We start from the raw sequence: 6,000 nt of genomic DNA, 5'->3' as shown, positions 1-6,000 counted from the left end.
AATGCAGGCGCCTCCAGAAGCTGGAAGAGGCAAGGAAACAAATTCTCCCCTAGAACATGCAGAAGGAAAGCACACCTGCCAACGCCATGATTTTAGCTCGGTGAAGGCCCTTTCTGACCTCCAGAATTATAAGACAATACGTTTGTGTTGTCTCAAGCTACTAAATTTGTAGTAATTTGGTACAGTAACAATCAGGAAATGAAGACAGAGGGGAAAGTCACTGATAAACAGGCAGTTGAATGCTACGATGTGGGACACAGGGGCATTTGCAGAACTACTTACAAGACCACTTAGCTCTCACCTGGATGGCAAGGCCAGGTTTCTGCGAGGACGAGAAACACAGCTGTGACAGGTAGAGCGTTGTCAAGGTGGTAAAGGACAATGTTCCCAGCAGCAGCAGTGCATTTGGGAAACCGCTTCTGGTTCTGCAGGGCTGAATCTGGCAGGTCGGCTGTTGAAAGAGGTTCAAGGAGCTGGGGGCTTGGGAAGGGCCTTGACTCTGAGGCCTTGGGAGTCACAGAAGGAGCTGGCAGCACTGGGTCTGCTCAGGGTAGAAAGTCAAGATAAACCATAATTATGAGCAAAGTTCTAATATCTATTCCTGCGTCCCGGTGAATGGTCCTGTGTACCTCCTGGGGTGCATGAGCCCCTCACCCTCACTTGGAGGAGGGAGGGGAAGGTTTTTCTAGAACACAGGCCACCAGCTGGTTGCCGACACCGTGATGGATTAGTTCTCCCTGCCCCGGCCTGGTGCACTCACTGTGATGGATTGGGGTCAAGGTCACAGGTTTGACCTGCCTTTGGGTCAATGGAGTTGGGAAGAAAAAGTCCATTTTCATCACGAAAGACTGCCCTCTGGTCTGTTATCTCTAAATGATTCTTGGGTCACAAGGCACACAGACAGGGTACAGATGGAAAAACCCTCCAGGGACTGACTGTTGACAGGGAGTCAATGGTGCCCACGCTGTGTACAAAGCCCAGCGGGTGTGGGCGGCAGGAGCGGGCAAGCAGAGGGCAACTCCTCCCCGCTCCCTGCCTGGACAAACCACCCTGGCCCCTGGGTGGGGGGCAGGGGATACGGCAGGGCCCCGGGGGAGAAGCTCGCCCACCCTGACCTTCCCTCCTGTTGGGTGTTCATCAAATCCATCCAGCTGCCCTTGCTCTCGCTCCTTGGCTTGGCTTTGAATTCCATCTCTGGCCCACGACTCCCCATCTCGATGAACAGTTCCAAGCACGTGGGGACTCACCCACTGTCTCAGTCAGCTCAGGATCCACAGACGGGGCATAAACAGTAAATATTTAGTTCTCTCAGTTTGGAAGGCTGGAAGTCCAAGATGCAGGTACCAGCGTGGCTGGCTTTTGGTGAAGGCTTTCTTCCTGGCTTGCAGAGGGCTGCCTTCTCACTGTGTCCTCACGTGGCAGATAGAGAACGTTCTGGTCTCTCTTCCTCTTCTTATAAAGACACTAATTCATCATGGGGGCCCCACCCTCATGACCTCATCTAAACTTAATCACCTCCCCAAGGCCCCGTCTCCTAATACCATCACACAGTGGGACCACCTTCTCAACACACTCCTCACTCTGACCCCAGGATGAGAAATTAGAAAGCCATCTCCGTGTGGCTGCTTCTCAAATAATACCCACATAGTAACACACGGGTTCGAGGTCTGGTCCGGGAAGATCCCACATGCCACAGAGCAACTAAGCCTGTGTGCCACAACTAAGCTCTAGCCTGCGCTCTAAAGCCTGCGAGCCGCAACTACTGAGCCCATGCACCACAACTACTGAAGCCTGCGCACCTAGAGCCCGTGCTCCACAGCAAGAGAAGCCACCGCAGTGAGAAGCCCATACACCTCAACGAAGAGTAGCCCCCGCTCGCCGCAACTAGAGAAAGCCCGTGCGCAGCAACGAAGGCCCAACGCAGCCGTAAATAAATAAATAAATTGCATCTCTTGGATGAATGACTAGGATGGCTTGGGTCTGACCCTCCATAGAGTTGGTTTTCTTGATCTGCACCCTGGCATCAAGTCTTTGATTTACCCTGAGCGGAAATGCAGCTTCATGGGGTTTGCATGACCTTATCTGTTATGAGACTGTTTTGAAGACACTGACTGGGACCCCACCCCTGTCCCCTTCAGAGATCTCACAGGGATCCCTCTCAGACCTCAGTGTCAGAAAAAGCTTCTTCTGGGATTGTTCCAACCTCATAGACTTCGTGAGTCTTGTAACGGGTGGATTTCCCTTTTCGCTTTGACTGATAGGAAGCTCAGAGCCCAATTTTCAGTCCACTTTGAGCACATTTCTGTGTACCACACTCTTGGTTCATTGTACTGTTTGTTCAAGGCTTGTTTTCTCTCTGATCTACTTTTTGTCCTACTGTATTTTAAGTATTTTTGTAAGCTGCCTCCAATCCTGTTTGGAACAAAGCAGGGTAAAAACAAATCAAAACAAAACAAAACAAAACAAAATTCAGCAGAGCCCTGTGGGCTTGGCGGGCATTTTTTTTTTTTTTTAAAGATAGATTTGATTTTATTTATTTATTTTTGGCCGTGTTGGGTCTTCGTTGCTGCGTGTGGGCTTTCTCTAGTTGCGGCGAGCGGGGGCTACTCTTCGCTGCGGTGCGCGGGCTTCTCATCGCGGTGGCTTCTCTTGTTGCGGAGCTCAGGCTCCAGGCGCGTGGGCTTCAGTAGCTGTGGCACGCGGGCCCAGCAGTTGTGGCCCGCGGGCTTAGCTGTTCCGCAGCATGTGGGATCTTCCCGGGCCAGGGCTCGAACCCGTGTCTCCTGCATTAGCAGGCAAATTCTTAACCACTGCGCCACCAGGGAAGCCCTTGGTGGGCATTTTTTTAACAGAGCAAGTTCATTTCAGGGTTGGAGTCCCGCCGGGAAGGCAGCTCTCCCTGGCTCCTCCTGCCTCTCCTGGGAGTCTCCATCTTGGAGAACAGAAGCTCCGTGTGTAAGAGCAACAGGCTTCAGAGGCAAAGCCTCCAACCTCCATCTGCCTGCAAATAGCTTTCCTCCCCCAAAGCGTTCTTCCCAGTCTCCCATCTGGCTGTTGGCAGGAAGCCACAGGGCCTTGAGAAGCCTGCAAAGGGGAAGTAGAGAGACAAGCTCTCCTGCTTTTATTCCTAACTTTGCTTTCCTGCATCTTTTTTTTTTAATTCTTTCTTTCTTTGTTGAAGTAGAGCTGGTTTACTGTGCTGCGCCAGTCTCTGCTGTACAGCAAAGTGCCTCAGTTTTACACATAGAGACGTTCTTTTTTAAATTATGATTTCCATTATCGTTCATCCCAGGAGATGGGATATAGTTCCCTGTGCTATAGAGTAGGACCTTGTTGTTTATCCACGCTTTCTTGCATCTTAACTCAGGGTCTCCGGGGTCCAGGGATACTTTGCATGCAGGTTATCGCTGCGCCAGGAAGGGTCCCCGCCCAAGTGTGGAGTCCAGGCACTTGGGAGGCTGCTGTGTGAAGGCCGAGGTAAGCCGGGGAAGGGTGGGGGTGCCACACACACACCTGAAATAGCCAACCCCGCCCCCTCTGCCACCCCGACAAGGACCGCACTCCCAGCTCTGCCCCACGCAGTCTACCGGCTCAGCCTTTCCCTCGTCTGTCACGCCACAGAGCCAACCCAGCCCCGTCCATCTCACAGCCTCTGCTCTGCTCCACTCACCAGACTTCAGCCAGTGCCGCCTTCTCCAGCCTCTGTCTTCCCAACTATAAAATGGGTGGAGGCTGGTGGTGAACCAGATGCTAAAATGTGAAGATCCTAAGAACCCCCTTCCCGCAGGTGTCCTGAACCCCTCTATTCCTTTCCTATCCCTTGTGTCCACTTTCTTCTGAGAACATGGTGCAACCCTGGTGAAGAGGAGGGGGTGGCTGGGGTGTGAGAATGGAGTCGAAGGGGAGCCCTATGGGACCAGCCTGGACCCCAGCAGGAGCATGGCCCTGAGGCTGTGGACAGAGACAGAGGCCAGCCCTGAGTGACCCTGGGAATGGCAGGGGCGGCTCTGCTCAGCAACTTGGCACTACCTGCGGGGCCCTTTGGATGCAAAGCAGCAGTAGCTGCTGAAAGGGTCCTGGAGCTGCCAGTGCCTCACCTGGCAGGAAGCACACCCCCCTTTCTCTTGGGCACACCCCTCCCAGCAGGGCTGTCAGCTCGGCCTCTCTCTGCACTGCTCTGCCCAGCAGGTCACTGGCGCCGCCTGGCCATTCCGGGCCCCAAAGTGGACATCACCAGATTGGGACGGTGATTGCAAGGAAGGGCTCTGGAGCCTGCGCGTGGGTCCGTATCCACCTCCTCCACTTGCTAGCCCGGTAGGCCAGTGGCAGTCCTAGAACACACAGCCCTTACCATGTGAACAGTGCAGAACAGCGTGTACCCAACAAATTAGAACAGAACCCCTTGAGGAGCTGGGGAGGCAGCGGGGAGACACCCCAGTGATGGCTGGACCAGGGTGGGACTCATCCCAGAGCACCTTTGGGCCATGACTGCAGCCTTGCCTGAAGCAGAAGGTTTTGGGGTCCCACCACATTTTTGGAAGTATTAGCTGCGATCTGAATTAAAATTACTAAATGATTACCCAGAAAGAGTTCCCAGCTCTTGCTTTGAGTTGTCAGAGGTAGAAGGGGCCCTACAGAACATCTTTAGGGTAAGATGTGCCCTGAGGGGGCCCTAGGCTTCTCTGGCAAAACCCAGAGACAAAGGGGAGGGAGAAAGGATCCGCCCCCAACCAGGGAAGCTCTTGTTCAGTGTGTTTGTGTACCTCACGACAAACAGAACTTCCGGTAAAAAGCTGAAAATGACTGAGCTAGTGCCTAGCTGTAAAGATGGAGAAACTGAAGCCGCCCAGAGAGGGAAAATAACTGGCCCAAGTCCACACAGCAAACCAAGGTTAGAGTTGGTGGCTAGGCTCGTCCTGCCTGGTTATCCCATGCTTGTCTGGTGTGCCCATTGAGCCCCCAGTCAGAAAGCATGCTCCCAAAGTGTGGGTCCAGCCAGCCCCTGGGTCTCCCTAAACAGCTAGCACTTTCCCATCAAGTCAAAAAGCAGGTCTGCAGCCTCAGGGAGGCTGGCTGCTCCCAGACCCTCAAGAATCTGGGTGAGTGGATGTGGGTGGAATGGGGAGTGGGCGGTACACTATGTCTGGGAGGCACAGCTCCCACCCAGGTACCATCCCCCTGAGCCTTGCTGAACAGTGCATTTCTCTCTCCATTCCTCCTAGAGCTGGGGGACCCCATCACTCCTGCTGGGCATCACTCCTGCTGGGCTTGGGTGTGTGCCCATCCCCCCTCCCTCCCCCGGGGCCACCACCCCACCTACTCATAACTCTTGTCTTAGCCACATCCCTCATTACCTCTAATGAGCCAATCTAGGGACAGAGGGACCTGGGCGACATTTTAATTATGCTTCTAATTGCTTCCCAGGAGGAGGCTGACTACATGCCCAAATTTCTCCCCGGGAGAGGGGCAGGGTTTCCTGGAACTCAGCTGCACTGGGGCCCCCAGGTGAAAAGGAGGGCATGCAAGGGGCTTCAGGGGCAGAGACGGACCCAGCCAGGCTGACGTTCTCTCCTTAGAGACGCGCCCACATCAGAGGGGAAGGGGTGAGGGAGGAGCTGGACCAGGGGCTGGAGGGGTTCCCGGGTCCCACCCAGGGCTGACACACCCCCTCCTCACTTCCCCAAGTAAAGAAGCTTTTGAGATGCCTGTGAGTGTGGAAAGGGTTTCGAATCAGTAACGTTCTGACTCTGCCACTCGGTGACTTTGGAGAAGGTGGCCATGTGGCCTCTGGAGCACATCTCTGCTATAAAATGGGGACACCAGAGTCTAGCTACCAGGGCCACGAGGCTGAACGGAGACCACACCCCCTGTAAGTTGATTCTCCAGGTCAGACGGTGAAAGGAAGGAGGGGAAGGAGGGCGGCACCTTTCCCGGCTGCAGCCCCACGCGGGTCCACCATCTCCCTCGGTTTAATAACAACTTGGGGGACTTCCCTGGTTG

The sequence above is a fragment of the Phocoena sinus genome, chromosome 20, assembly GCF_008692025.1.
Source record: "Phocoena sinus isolate mPhoSin1 chromosome 20, mPhoSin1.pri, whole genome shotgun sequence".
NCBI classification, from domain to species: domain Eukaryota; kingdom Metazoa; phylum Chordata; class Mammalia; order Artiodactyla; family Phocoenidae; genus Phocoena; species Phocoena sinus.
Note: the sequence above shows the minus strand (reverse complement) of the source record.